Genomic DNA, 15,047 nt, shown 5'->3' with positions numbered 1-15,047 from the left:
GACCTGGAGGTGCTATTAGAAAACAAAACAGCTGCTCCCATATTGGAAATGTGCCTTTGAACATGACAAGCAGAGATCTTACAAAGTCTTCAGCAGGAGTACATGCCTAAAATTACTCATTAACTGTAAAAGTTTAAAGAAAAATGCAAAGTTCTGTGGCGCACGTGTTACTGTACTGGTAGTGTTTTGATGGGTTGCTGGTACTTGAATAATCATTGTCTTTTTTCAGACTTGTAAAATAGTAATCACTTTTCTACTGAAAAATAAACCCACTCCTACATTGCTCTTTGTTTCCATAGGAGTCTTCCATACCTCAGGAGCCCCTTACACTAGTGACAGTGGACCCCATCCACACTTGAGTTTCGGAATCCTCTGCCTCTTCCTGCATCCTGCTCCCCCCTGTGCTCATCCTGGCTGTATATGTGCCAGTGCCTGAAACAGCACCAGCACTGAAACACACCTGAGAGTAGGTCTGCACCTACATGGTACCCTCCATGTAGGGAAAGGTATTTCTATGCTCTGCATTTTATGTATTGCTTCCATCTACAGGTATCTATGCGTGAATCAAGAATTGAAATCAGGTGCCTTTTTTTTTTTTTTTTTTTTTTTTTTTTTTTTTTTTTTTGTGACTTCATGAGGTGCCAATGGGCTTGTAATTAATCCAGTGTCAAAGAGCCAGAATTACATCTACATTAGAGATGTTAGCAACATTACAACTGATTGTATGAGTATACTCTCCACAGGCTAGTGACTTAGAGTGGATTACACCACCACCCCCAACTCATTTAGATCTACATGGTTAAATGCTGCCACAAACCTTCCACTGCTTGGGTTTGCCTTAAACTCAGCACCATACTAGATAACAGTTACCTGATGAGGAGAAGATGGTGACACACCTACTTGGTTTCCTGGTTTTCAGGGCTGGGGAGATGAGAAAAGAGAAGAAGAGAAAAAGGAGGTAGGGAAACAGTTTTATGAGAGGCAGAACAAGGAGGAAAGGAGAAGAAAACAGTGGTTGTGAAACGAAAGAGAACAATAGTATACATTATGCATTGAATAGAAAATGGCATGCACTTTTCACTCAAGCCCAGAACTATGTATTAAAGAGATAACTGGAGCTCTAGGCCAGTACACACCTGGCTTCTCCAGTTAGAAGGATTTTGTTAACAATGGGTGTGTAGAGATAATTAGCTGACAGACAGCAAGGCCTTTGAACAGTTTTACTAGCTCTCTACTTGCCACGTCTGAGAACAAGGCACAAACATGAGGAAAGAGAATCCATTTAACATGCAGCATCAAAAATTAATTAGAGAAAGCAACTTATGTACACTGTAATACAGCTGTAGTTGGTAATCTCATTTAATCTGCTTCCATTTCTATACTTCACTAATCACCACGGTTATATAAGCAGATCTTATCAAAGATCCTTAATTATAGCAGCCCAAGTAAATGCTACATAACACAGAGAAAAGTGGGATCTCTTTATCCATACGGGCCTGGGGAGGAATGTGTTTATGTATTAGGAGCATGGTATACAATAATGAAGGATCATTGTGCCACGTGGAGAAGGTCCTCTCCATGCATTCACTCCTCTACATCACTCAGAGGTCAGCACTAATCACCATCAGGGCCCTGCTTTGATGCCGTTGTTAGGGTAAATGTAATTAGTCAGGCATGAGGTGCAGTCAGTGGAGCAGGATGAATGGCAAGGAAGAGGAGAGGAAATGCTGAGTGTTAGACTAAGTGAATAGTGTTAGACCTAAGACTTCAGAGCATGGATGAGAGATCTGGGTGTGTTAAGAAAACTTTATCTTGGGGCATTTTTTGCAGTACTGGCCGTGGTTAGGAACACTGCTGATTTAGCTGTTACTATGAGAGTGTGCCTTACAATTGAAGAACAGGAAAATTAATAAAGCTGTAGGACTTTTAAATTAAGCACATTATTTTATGTTGTTTAGCAGTTTGGGATGGGAAACTTCTGTGAGGTCTGGTATTAAGAGGTCTCATTATGTTGATTCCTTTACATAGGTGGCTTTCTCTCCCTGCCCAGAGGAGCTTACAAATCCCATCCTCCTCCTCTGCAGCAGTGGTATAGAAATCAAGTGATTTTCCTAAAGGCAACCTAAAGAGAGCAAACAAGAGGTACAAACTGAGCAGGAGATATTCAGCATGAAGATGAGAATTTAGCCTCATCCCTTGTCCTCTGACTGTCCTTGACCCCCGGTGCTTTCCCCAGATTTGGGCAACTTGATTGCCATCACCGTGGTGTGAGGGTAGTGTGGTAGAAAACAGCATCCCTGTTATTCTTTAGAGAAAAATAAAAAAGAAAAAAAAAATAGACAAAACTTTTTCTTCCACTCTTAGTGCCTGTCCCTAAGAGTGTAATTCTTTTTTCTCAGCCCTCCTTTCCCAGCCTGGTGATGTGCTGCCCCAGGGCTTATCTCTTGACCTGTGGCACTCCTGCCCCTACACACAGGAACTGTGCCTTACCTGGGGGCCAAAATGATTGACTAGAATGTAACCAGAGTCAACCCAGCTGATCTTCTGAGAGAATTTCTCCCCCTGTGCTACCCTGTACAGTTTGGATCGTTTCATGGGAGAAGCTGACCTCATTGCACCCCTCTCAGTACTCTTGGAAAACTTCTTGGGGTGTTGCTTGCTGTCCCCTTGCTTGTTGCTCTGTGCCAGGTAGAGAGCAGAGATGACAGCTCAGCAGCAACAGCAGGGTTGGGTAGAAATGTTGGCAAATGTGGAGGAAGCCCTGTTCATCACACAGGTGTGCTGTGTGGTGGGGAGCTGATTTCCACATTGGTCTGATCTGGCCAGCAGGAGCAATGAAACCTTTACATCCTCCTCACATCAGGGTGGAAGGATGCAGGTCGGCACAAGCTCTTCCATGGCTGCATGTTTCTTGTGTACCACCCTATCTTTCCAGGATCACTCCCAGTTTAGTTTGAAAAGGACCTTAAAGATCACTGAGCTCCAACCCTCTATTGTGAGCAGGGTTGCCACCCACCAGCTTAGGATGCCCATGGCCCATCCAACCTGACCTTGAGTTGAGGCAGCCACAGCTTCTCTGGGCAGCCTGTGCCAGGGCCTCACTACCCTAAATTAAATCATCCAGTTCAACTCCAGGCTCCACACAGGACCACCCAACACCAAACCCTATGTCTTAGAGAGTAGTCCAAACTCTCCTAGAACTTTGTCACTGGTGGCCGTGCCCACAGCCCTGTGCAGCCCGTTCCACATCCACCGCCCTGTGGTGCAGCCCCTTTCCCTGACCCCCAGCTGCCCTCCCCTGACGCAGCTCCATGCCGTTCCCTCGGGCCCTGTCGCTGTCACACACAGCAGAGCTCAGCGCTGCCCCTCCGCTCCCTGTGAGGAGCTGCAGCCGCCATCAGGCCTCCCCTCAGCTCTTCTGCTCTGGGCTTAAAAAATAGCAGGTATTATTGCAACTGAAGTAGAGCAGGAGTATCAAAGCAAGTTCTTAGGGGCAAGGGTGAAATCTGCTTCTTGTTCCGAGGGCTGTCTGCAGCTAAACTCTGCTCACCACTCACAAAGAAAGTAGCTTGCTGGATTTATACTGAAATACACCTTCAGAAGATGTATTTTACTTAGAAAAAGAGCCGAGATGTAACAGTCTGCATGGAGGGAAAAGCACCTCTGTCTGCTTCCCTTTGCGAGATGAGAACTGTGTGGGTGCTCTGCAGCTCTTTTGGTTCACCAGGCCCTGAGATCTGGTAAACATACAGGCTGACAGGCATGGATGGACATTAGACGGTGTCCATACTGTTCCCATTTGTCGTCGACCAGTACAAAATAATACCTTGGCTCCAAAAGGCCAGGAGATGCATTTAGAGAAATGATGACTGCAGGAGCTCCCTTGAGCTTTCATTTGCTTTCCTGTAGCTCCCTCCTGTGGCCGCCATCTAAAAGGGCTCACCCGATGCGGCCGTACAATTATTGGCACGAACCGGGCCTCTGAGTCCCTCTGGTTGCTGAAATCTACGGTACAATGATTGTTAGATAATGAGCAGGCTTTGTGCATGCTAGATTAGTTGTCAGAAAAAGATAGAAGAAAACGTTTTCACTGATGTACTAATTTGGTTTTTTGTGGTCGGCTAGGAAAAACAGACAGCTTTCTGTAATATTTTGCTGTATTTAAGAACATATTTAGGCTGCTCTTCCTTAATTGCATATCTTGCGATTATTGCTAGAAAGAAAGAGGTAAGTAGTGATAGGAAAAGAGGTAATGACTTCAAGTTACACCAGGGAAGGTTTAGGGTAGATATTAGGAAACATTTCTTCTCAGAAAAAGCAGTGAGGCAGTGGCACAGGCTGCCCAGGGAGGTGGTGGCACCATCCCTGGAGGTGTTCATGAAATGTACAGATGTGGCACTGAGGGACATGGTCAGTGGGCATGGTGGGGATGGGTTGAAGTTTGGACTAGATGATCTTAATGGTATTTTCCAAACTTAATGATTCCATAATTCTGTGCCTGTGAGGAGACTTGAATGGGGAATCTGCCTTGGAGGAAGGAGAAGTAGCTTTGGAAAGGCTACCTGACCTTGTAGGGGATCACTCAGGGAATTGTTATTAGACCAGGTGATGTGACATATCCAGGAAATCTCCTGGAGGAACCAGATGGCTGTAGGGAGTCTCTGAGTGTGTGTGAATGTGACACTTAGGATCTGATGGCAGAAAATCTTGTATGGTGTGCCTGGCCTGGAGAAGTTGTGGTGCACAAGCTCTGCTTTCCCAGCTTTATTGCATAGGTGCCTTGGGAAATGTTACCCAAAGCCAAGCTGCTTATTTCCAAAACAAGAAACTCTAATCCTGTGCAGACATTACTTTCCATTTATGACTTGCAGAATGGCTGATGCAGATCCAATCGATCTGTTTAGTTAGTGCTGTGAAAGCACCAGCATCAAAGCTTTTGGTGTCCATGCAGCTAAGAGCTGTGCCACCTCTTGTGAGTTCTTCTCTTTGTAGCACTTCATTTTGGGGCAGTAACTGTAGTGACAGACTTCTTCACTACCGGCTGATTAAAACACTGGAAGGATTTTCATCCCTGTACTTTCTATCACCTGGAACAGCTCTCATTTAGCCATGACGCTTGCCAGGCTCAGGGTCCTGGTCTCTTGGCCTTGGCCACACGTGCATGGTGCCCCAGTTCACAGCCTGCAGAAACCGTCCGGATCTCTGAGAGGCTGCAAGGATGGGCTGGAAGCACATGGCAGTGACCATGCAATGCACATGCCATTGCAATCTTAATGAGCTTGTGTTTCGCCACCTTGAAATGTTGTTGGGGATGACATCTTCACAAGGCAAAGAGGCTCTGCTGGTGTCCCTTTGCATTAGTCATTACAACAGACCACACTACTTCTTTGCAATGACTGAGCAGCAGCAGATGTCCATCCAAGCCCTTTTCTATGTCCTTCTTCACGCATGCTCTCTCTGTCCTTTGTCTCTTTCAATAAATAAGCAGATACAATGAGCACCCTAAGGCAAGATACATGACACTTTAATCAGTATGCCAGTGTCTACAAAAGAGTCTACTTCTTTTTATCCCCATGTAAACTGCTTTCCTAAGCAGTTGTCTTCATTGGAATGCCCTGGGAATTTTGCTGTACTGTTTCTAGACCAGAAATGCTTTTAAAGTCGCAGCTGTGAAAAAATGCCCTGTTTGGCATTGCTTAGTTATTGAACAGGTATATTGATGTAGGCTTCTTAACAGCTGCTGTCAATTTACCCATTCTGATAAATAACTGGATTAGCAAGGTTAAATCTTACAGCTGTCACTCTTTATTCTGTTTTGATATGGTAGATTTTGTGTGTCCGTTCCTGAGCACTCATGAAGTCCAGCTGTAGACTGGAGGAAAAAAGCTACACAAATTGCTGCTTGATTCATCTTTTCTGGAGATACCTTGTTCTCAGTCTCACCCTGACTGACTCACCCTGATCCTTTTGTGACTGGCTGTGTGTCAGTCCCTCATCCAGCACTGAGTACCAGAGATGCTGCCTCTAGACATGCTGCTTGCCCACAGCTTGTAGAAGTCCATGCAGTGGTGGAAAGCTGAGATGCTGCAGAGAGGTCCCCTCCCACCTCTAAGAGTTCTGTGCTGAATGTAATGTGAGGTTCACATGCCACTTTTGGGTTTGTGATGGACTTGCTGCAAAGGTTCCGTCACCTGCAGGAATGAAGGGGCCTTGTTGGCCATGGAGGCTGCAGCTGTGCTTAAGAGAGCTTAGGTCTCAAGCGCTGCATTTCATGTCTGGATTTTGTACACCGTAAGGAACTTGAGTATATCAGGTCACAGAAGGCCACTTCTGGTGGTTTTGCTCTGGACATGAGCTTCCCTTAGCATTTGGGCTTTTGGGGCCAAGGAAATGTACTCAGCTTGGAAAGTAAGAACACACAAGCAACTTAAAACAAGTTCTTACCTCCAAAGCTGCTGCTGTCTGGAAGACAGAAAACTAAAAAGGTGTGAAACAAGGCAACAGCATCCATGAAACCTCAACTCTTTCCTTTGCAACTTCTTTTGTTGAGATGATAACTCAGCTCATCTTCTTTCATCTGTCTGTGCCATAGTCACACTGACTTGGGGCTGCTTGGGAAAATCCATTGTCTGTGGCCCTGATTGAGCTGGAAGACGAGCACTTAGAAAACCAAACCTTGGTTTAAGGATGAAAATGAAAGCAAAGGTCATTTGAAAGTGAGAACCCATATCTCTCCTCATGTGGAGAACAATGTTGATATAGCAAGGATGAGATTCCTTACAAGCTAACTCAGGTTATCTTCAGGCACTTTGTGTGTTGCTGCTTTTTAGAGGTTCAAAAAATTATTTTACATGTGATTGGAAACTGTAACAGAGACCCCACTAACCCCTTCCAGAGCTGCTCAAGTTTTTCAGCCCCCTAGAGCATGTTTTGCCTGAGTGCTTCGTAAAGGAAAAGCCACTTTGCAGTGTGGTAGCCTATGGGAATAGATGCTAAATGGATGTGGAGCATATTGTCATTTCAACCGAAGACTGCACATTGCTTCTGATATGCTGTGAACATACTGGAAAAACTGTCTACACTACGATTTACAGAGATGGAATAGCACTTGCCAAGTATGATATAACTCATCAAGTAACCACGTTAAAGTCCTTGCAATAGCACAGAAGGTCGTGTATCTACTGCTTTGTGTGAGGAAATTTACTGTGTGATGTTGCAGGAGCTACAGTTCTTTTATGTGGTCTGAAGTTCTTGGGCTCTATAAATCCCAGAAGGAGGGGAGCTGTTTTCGATAAGCTGTTCTCAATTCCTCAAAGACATATTCCATTCTCTTTTCATACTTTTATTGATTACTGCAGGTATTCTTGTTGATGGCTGTTTAGTTCCTTGACCAAGCTGTGTCCCTGCAGGCCAAGAGAACCCAGCTGCCTGGATCAGAGCAGGGAGTCAAAATGAGGTGGAATGTCTGCTGCAAAGCATGGGAGCTGAAGGACTGAGTGGCCACCAACAGTCTCTTGCAAGTATAGAAGACTCTCTGGTTTTCAGAAAAACAAACTCCAGAATTCTAGAAGCAGATTGTACAGGAGAGGAGGAGCAATGTACATGGGGCATGGTTGGTATTAGCAGCACAGGTTGGAAGACAACTCTGACTAGATTCCAGGCAAAGTTGTGGGGCTTTAGGGAATGCCTTTCCAATTAGGAAGCATGTCTTCCTCCCTCTTTGAACACCTTTATTCCTCTTCTGGTCTCATGCAAAACTCATAAAGTTCAACAAGGCCAAATGCAAGGTCCTGCACAAGGATCAAAGCAATTCCAAGCAGAAATACAGTCTGGGTGGAGAATGGATTTAGAGCAGTACTGGGGAGAAGGACTTGGAGGTGTCGACTGGTGAGAAATTTGCCAGCATGTGCCAGCAGTGTGTACTTGCAGGCAGCAAGGCCAACTATCTACTGTGTTGCATTAAAAGAGGGTTGGCCAGCAGGGAGAGAGAGGTAATTTCCCACCTCCGTTCTGCCCTCAGTGAGGTCCTGTCTGGGGTACTGAGTCCCAGTTGGAGGCCCTCAGCACAAAAAGATGTGGAGCTGTTGGATCAGGTTCAGAGGAGGCCATGAAGACGATCAGAGCTGGAGCACCTCTCCTATGAAGACATGCTGAGGGAGCTGGGCTTGTTCAGCCTGGAGTTGAGAAGGCTCTGGGGAAACCTTGTAATAGGTCTCCAATACACAAAAGAAAAAGCAGAAGAGGGACTCTTTATCAAGACAGTAGCGATAGGACAAGGGGTAATGGCTTCAAACTATGAGTGTAGGTTTAGATCAGATATTAAGTAGGAAATCTTCACTGTGAAGGAGATGAGACAATAGAACAAGCTGCCCCGAGAAGCTAGTGATGTCCCATCCCTGGAGGTGTTCAAGGCAAGGCCGGATGGGGCCCTAAGCAATATAGTCTACTGGAATGTGTCCCTGCCCATCACAGGGGAGTTCGGACTGAGGTGGTCTTTAAGGTCCCTTCCAACACAAATAATTCTGTGATTCTTTGAATAAAGTACTACAGCCAATGTGATTGTGCCCTGTTCCTCATTTTCATTTCAGGGTAATTCAAACCAGTGTCTGAACATCTTGTGGATAGGACCTTCCCAGCCAGGAAGAAGTCTTTGTCTTAGAAAGGAAAAGAGCTGATGCACACTAGAAGACCACATTTGGTTACAACAAGTCAGTTATTCTTTACCCTTTTTCTCATCTGTCTTGCTCCCAAGTCATCCCTGGGGTGGGAGCCAGCTTCCAGAACAGGTGAGGACTCTAAAAGAAGATGGCGCAAGGAGGCCATAAAAGCAGTCTTACTTTGGAGTAAGAATGGAAGGTTGGATGCATTCAGTCAATACTAAAACAGTATGTAGGACTAGAAGAGGGTCATTTTTCATGTAGCTCAGCAAGACTGCACAGTATCCGTCTTGTCATGCAGTAGATGGAGAGGAAGCATAAAAGGATTGGGCAGCACTACCCAGTACAAATTTCTATTTGCTCATTTGCCAAAATGCTATCAGAAACCTCCAGAACTGCTCTCCTATACCTACATCCACTAATCGAATGCATTAATTTTATAACTAAGAGCATCAAAATTGTGTCACTGAAAAGCTGTTCTGTGATCTATAGGTCATTGTGTCACTCTTGTAAGTGAAAAACATTATGCAAGGACTTCTGTGCTTGCGTGCTGTGACTTTAGATTTTGGACCCTGTGTTTAAAAATTACAGTTCTAATATTTCTTCCTCTTATTGCACTCAGAGCTGCACCTCCCCTCCTCCACACCGTTTCTCTGGGTTGTAAAATTCAAATTTCCTCCCTTTCTTTTACTGAACAGGTGCAGAGGAGATTTCTCTATTTGCTTGTTTTCTCTCACCATGTTTGGTCCCCACAGCTATGACCTTTGACGAAAAGCATAAAGCATATGGGGAAAAAAAAAACAAACAAAAAACAACAAAGAGAAAAGATAGATTGGCTTAGACCAGAGCTCTTGTGACAGTTTTTGTCATTTAACCTTGATTATACACAGCAGAGCCCTAGTCATTGGTGTTACATTAGCTGTCTCAAGTTTTTTCCCATCTGCTGTTCCTGAGAGTAGCACTTTCCACTGGGTTAGAGTCTGGGAAACATGATGCTCATCAGCTTCATTATCCCCTACTTTGCTGTCCTCTCCCCAGAAGCATGCTCCAGCCCATGGCCTGTGTGCTCTTTTTACCTTGATCAAGGAGACCACTGGCTTGCATCGACTGGTTTCCTTTCTCTGGTGATGCAAAGCAGACATAAACCTGTGGTGCATAATGAGTAAGAAGAAGGGCTGAGAGCAAGCCTTTGCATTTTTCCTGTGTGTGCACAGTGACGCATGCAGAGCCTGTCTCAACGTGGTGTTCACCAGCCTATCGCCCTAATCTTCTTGCTGCTAACCTCCACCACTCCCATGCTAATGCTCATCCTCACATGAGCGCACGTAAAACCAGCAAGAGGATTTGGGACCAGCTGAAACAAATGGATCAGTAGGGTCTTTCTCTGCCAAGTTATGTTTTCCCAAGGTTCCCATCACTGATCTACTGTAAAAATAAATTCTCCAAGTCACCAGACAGCTGCCACCATAACAGACTCATCTGGCGTCCATGCGTGAGGGACCAGGGATCATGAGCCCATCAAGAGCTGACTTTTTTACACACAATTTAGCTGGATGGACACAGCAACAGGGAAGTTTGCAGGTCCTGTAGCACCGCCCAGGTGCTTGGCAGAGGTTCAGAGGTGCACCCTGTGATTGCCTGCTGAAGGATGTGCTCCCCACAGTAGATGCTGGATGTGCTTGCATTGTGCAGGTGCAGTAGGTTGTCTAAAGTAAGTTTAAATAGCTTAATTACACCGATAGCCCGTGTACATACAGTAGCAGGTTCAGAGGTCTAACTTTCTAACCTGAATCATTAACACAGCTTATCTGTCCAAACCTCTTTCATCAGTGTCCTTTCTGTACCTGACACAGCCCTCTTGTCTTGATTGGACAAGACCTGTCTTCTCTGTGAGTTGATCTCCGTGCTTTTCTTAGCACCAAAAACCAGTTCAATTCCCAGTGCCAGCATTATCCAGTTGATCTCAGGCTTGTTCTTGAGGACTTTGCTGCAGCATCACCTGTGATCAGGCAGTCTATTGAGCTTTCCTGTGAGGTTTCACCCAGGAAGTAACATCTACCCATTCAATAGTATCTACCCTTGATGTCTATTGTTTTCTTCCCAAGCCCTGCTCAGACAGAGTGAGGTAGACTCAAACCAGGACTTTGTGGGTCACTGTAGAATTACCAAGGGGGCTACAGCGTTTGTCTTGATTGCTTCCCAAGCCTTCTACATTGCCAACCTTCTGAACAGCAATTAAGGATCTAATTCCTTAAACTCTTACATGTCTTAACTTCATTATTTTCTTTAGATCAGTAAGCATCATCTCACAAAAGAATCTTGCAGTCTCAGGTTCTGTAGTCTGAGAAGAATGGTTATTATCCCCACAGCAAAGGGAATATTTGATACTGTAAGAACAGAGGCCGTGGAAAGCTCTTGGAGAGGAAGCCTGGTTGCAAGGCAGAGGGATTCTCAGCAGCAAGCTCTGGGAAGTTGCAAGAGAGGCAGTTTTATTCATGCAGAAGATGAGGGGAGTGAAAAGGGCTTAGATTTTACACCTGTCTTTCATAGTGAGAACTCATTTTACTTACTGTTCCAAGTCACCATGCTGATACTTACCTCTTCTGTAAAGCGCTCTGAGATCTACAGCTGGGAAGAAGCACCCTTACTCAGCAGCTGTAAATTTCCAGACCTGCTTCTCTTCCAGTTCTCCTGCTCTCTGTGCTAGATGCTGTCTTCATGTCTCCCACACTGGTGTACTGCTGCAGACTGGGAAGGGGAGAGCATCTCTCATTCACTATGTAAATCCATTGATGAAAACATAAAATGCATTGTGCTTCTAAAACTTGCTGAGCTTGTTTGAATAAATGCCAAGGATTAACAGCATGTAAATTCACCATTGATTTGACAACAATGATGTTATGTGCCCCAAACACTGATGGGATTTGTTCAGTGTTTAGGATGTGGGCTCTGAGGTGGAAAAAAGGGATTGCTTGTAATTTTTTAAGCCTCTTTGGCTGTACCAAGGCAGACTGTTGGTGTTATATAAATTCTTTAGATAAAATAAATATCAGTCTTTGCATAAGGAGAGTGGATATTTAACTTTTCCAGTATACAGCTGAACAGTAAATCTGTGGATCGGTATAAGCCAGGAAATAAAAATAGCCCTATCTCTTTAAAATAGGAAGGAAGGATCTGTGGGGATGGAAATCCCGAAGGCCAGCAGTAAAGCAAAGGACTGTGTCTTAAAAGCAGTGAGACAAAGATGTCTTTTTATGAAGAAAACTAGAAATGTCATCTCCACTATTTGTCCCCTCTATGGGGACAAATTTTTGCCTCTCCCTGTCTCCAGTGATAACTTTACAAGTGCCGTACCTGTGGAACAAAAACAGAGCTCCCCAGGAACATGCTGACATCTCTTTAAAAGAAAAACAACCCAAGGTGTTGGTTTTTTTTTGTTTGTTTGTTTTTTTTAAATACACTTGCTGATGGATAGGTTCCTAGATCTGTATTTAAACTTCTTAATACAGGGCCTGATTTTCAAAGATGCTCAGTGGGCAACAACCCTCTCACTATCTGCTTTTTTGCTAAGAGCTGTCCTCAGAGGGGGGTTTTCAGATGTTCATTTTGCTTTTAACAAGAAACATTTGTTCATCTAATGATAAAGTATGTCCCCTCTCACTTCAGCCCTCCCGTTGGGTTAACCCTGCAGCCCCAGCCATAGTTAATCAAGGTGTGCAAATCTTACTGATTATTAGGCCTCATTTCCTCCCATCAGTAGGGACTTAGTTGGATATCAGTAGTACCCAAAACTCAGCAGAAATTGTTACTTTAGTGCTTTTCATGGTATTAAGTGGCACTGGGGAAAGTGAGGCCATCTGCAGCTGTGCTCAGTCATTCTTTCCTCCATCAACATGCCAGGGCAGATGCGATAGGTTGGATATTCAGGTTTCAGGTTGGATATCAGGAGCAATTTTTCTCAGAAAGAGTAGTGATGCAGTGGCACAGGCTGCCCAGGGAAGTGGTGCAGTCACCATCCCTGGAGGTGTTCAGGAGCCGTGTGGATGTGGCACTGAGGGACGTGGGCAGTGGGTGTGGTGGGGGTGGGCTGGTGGTTGGACTTAATGATCTTAGAGGTCTTTTCCAACTTCTATGATTCTATGATACTGCTCTGTGTGTTATGTGTGTATTTGAGGAACAGAAAAAGAGTTTTCTAGTGAAAGGACTCTTACCTTAAGAAGAAAAAATTAAATACTGTGAGTTCACTTCTAGACTAAGCACCTAATAAGTGGCTTAGCAGCTTGGCAAAGGATGAGCCAAAACTGGTAATATTGTCTCCCTAGTGTGTCTGCCTGCTTGGCTTTACTGCTTGTATATTGACTTCAATGGGCTTCTTGCATCCTTTCCAAAGCTGGGTCTGTGTAAGACAAGGAAAAGCATGTTGTTTTTTTTTTCCCTGCTCACCAGCTCTGTCACAGGTATTTCATAGTATTTTCTACTGGAGCCAGACTGTTAAGTAGAAAACTTGCAAGGAACTCACGTTATTACCTGTGGGTCTGTTATTAACCCTTTTTTGTACTCACAGAAATGTTTCTCCAAGGGGAAAACTCTTAATTATTATGCTTCAACAATTTTAACTTTAAACAAGGGCAGACATCATTCAGTCCCCTATGTTGTTATTATGCAGCTTACACCTAAGTGCAGAGGACCATCTAAGTGGATACAGTCCTACCTTTTCAGGTTGAGTGGTCTTGAAAATAAAAGCATCAGAACTCATCCTCATCTTCTTCAAAATTTGTCTGAAGAATAAGGTCAGGTCTGCAGGTCAGAAGAGACCGCTTGCCTTGAGAGGGCAGGCAGATCGGAGCAGAAAGATTGCCTTCCTGGGCTCTCCTGGGGTTGCAATGCAGCAGTCAAAAGCAGTGCTCGAGGTGATATTAGTACTTCAGAATCACATATGTACCCTCCACAGTTACGCTTGACCGGTCACTTCAATGTTCTTTTCCTTTTCGTGCTGGGCTTGCACTGTGCTTACCAGTAGCGCTGGTTTCACCCAGAAACTGACAGGTGAGGGTCAGCCATGCATCCAAGCTAGAGGCAGCTGGAAACAAGCAAGTACTGTGCTTGGTTACTGGAGCCTGCTTTACTCAGAAACCTGATCTAGGATTTCTGCTAATTGTCCTGGGCAACGTCTTGGCCTTCGGTATGTGTCTCATGTGCTGTCATTTATTCATAATAGCTTAGGAAGGGATTCTTTTAAAAATAAGCTAGACAGCAAATCCTACAGTGAGGCTTTTTGAGTTGTACTTACATTTGAAATTTGCAATGGGCTTTGAGAGAGTCTCATCTTTGATGCGTGGCTTTTGGGTACACACCCTTGAATGTATGCTTCAGTGTGTTCCTCTTATGGGAACACAAACAAGTCTCACTGCTTTTGCTCAGTAGGTGATAATGATGCATAAAGACTGTGCATCCTGGTCCCCTGAATAAGAGCAAAATCGTTGCTTTCTCCTCTCTCCAAACTATTTAATATAACATCAATGGAGTTTATGACTTTCTTTCACTCTTTGTATTCCCAAACATAGTTTTCTTCTGAGAAGTATAAGTCAGACTGTATGGGATTAATCTCACCAGCTCTGGTTGTCCAGAAAGAGGTTGGAATTAGAATTACTTTTTAACTCAGTGGAGATGTGGGCAGCACTGAAAGATGCCTCATTTCACCTTTTCTAGCCATTCACAGTATAGCACAAGACATTTGGAGGCATCTCTCTCTCTTCACTGACTGAACAGGGAGCCCAGACAACTCATTTACACTGGATGCCTAAGTTTTAGCCTGCTGAAAGTTAGATGTGATGAGTCTCATGAGACCACTTGTTGCCTCAAGGCAGAGAGACAGTTGGAAGCCTACAATGGAAAAAGAATGACATTTATGCTTCAGTGAAGTATTTGCACAGAATCACAGATTCATTAAGGTTGGAAAAGACCGCTATGATCATCTGTCAACCCATCATCGCCATGCCCACCAACCGTGTCCCTCACTGCCACACCTCCATGCTTTTTTAACATCTCTGGATGGTGACACCACCACCTCTCTGAGCATTCCTTCTTACTCCTTCAAAGAAGAAATCTTTCCTAATATCCAGCCTGAACCTCCCCAGTGCAACTTGAAGCCATTCCCTCTTGTCCTATCACTGTTACTTGGGAAAAGAGACTGAGTCCCACCTCACTACAACATCCTTTCAGGGAGTTGTAGAGTGCAATAAAACAGTTTTGCCCACAAAAAAGAAAAATGCCTATCAAAGACAAAATAGACATAACCAGTTCTAGGGAGATCCATGAAAATATATGTCCAGGTGAAACTTAATACATAAATCCATGAATATTATTCAAATATTTGCATCTTAATATACT

This window comes from Tetrao urogallus (assembly GCF_951394365.1).
Source record: "Tetrao urogallus genome assembly, chromosome: 1".
NCBI lineage: Eukaryota > Metazoa > Chordata > Aves > Galliformes > Phasianidae > Tetrao > Tetrao urogallus.
Note: the sequence above shows the minus strand (reverse complement) of the source record.